At 43.4% G+C, this 853-nt stretch overlaps 1 non-coding gene across 1 annotated transcript; it reads right to left on the bottom strand.

Moving 5' to 3' along the window:
• Nucleotides 1-478: 478 nt before the first annotated feature.
• On the bottom strand, nucleotides 479-553 carry Trnas-uga. Its single transcript has one exon. It is a non-coding gene; the product is annotated as a tRNA-Ser (tRNA).
• Nucleotides 554-853: the final 300 nt, after the last annotated feature.

The raw sequence follows: 853 nt of genomic DNA, 5'->3' as shown, positions 1-853 counted from the left end.
CCAGTGCCAATACTCATGATGTGTGCTCTTTGTATTCCAAATATGATTGAAATTGAACCAGGAGTCTGGGAGGAGAACCCAGACATTTATATATTTACAGTCTGCTTTATATAGGACATAGACCGTTCTGATACAACACCATAATGATATCACATGGAGACTAAAACAGATGCTGTAGAGTAAGATGAAAATGTTTCCTTTATTTTAAATTTTGCTAGTTTATGTACAGTCTGTTGTTTTTTTACGCATTATTGTCGCACTATCCTAAAAACAATTTCAGCTCCGAGAACTATACCTGAAATAACGGCGAAAGTGGAAAAATTCTAGAACTGACTAAAAGCTGATTCACATAGTTCCACATTCTTAGCCTGGCGCTTAATCACTGAATAACCAACGAAGTAAAATGGTTCCAGAATGAGATTTTCACTCTGCAGCGGAGTGTGCGCTGATATGAAACTTCCTGGCAGATTAAAACTGTGTGCCCGACCGAGACTCGAACTCGGGACCTTTGCCTTTCACGGGCAAGTGCTCTACCAACTGAGCTACCGAAGCACGACTCACGCCCGGTACTCACAGCTTTACTTCCGCCGGTACCTCGTCTCCTACCTTCCAAACTTTACAGAAGCTCTCCTGCGAACCTTGCAGAACTAGCACTCCTGAAAGAAAGGATATTGCGGAGACATGGCTTAGCCACAGTTTCATATCAGCGCACACTCCGCTGCAGAGTGAAAATCTCATTCTGGAAACATCACCCAGGCTGTGGCTAAGCCATGTCTCCGCAATATCCTTTCTTTCAGGAGTGCTAGTTCTACAAGGTTCGCAGGAGAGCTTCTGTAAAGTTTGGAAGGTAGGA

The sequence above is a fragment of the Schistocerca americana genome, chromosome 5 (genome assembly GCF_021461395.2).
Source record: "Schistocerca americana isolate TAMUIC-IGC-003095 chromosome 5, iqSchAmer2.1, whole genome shotgun sequence".
In the NCBI taxonomy this organism is placed as follows: domain Eukaryota; kingdom Metazoa; phylum Arthropoda; class Insecta; order Orthoptera; family Acrididae; genus Schistocerca; species Schistocerca americana.
The sequence above is the reverse complement of the archived record's forward strand: the minus strand, read 5'-3'. Positions and strand labels throughout refer to the sequence as shown.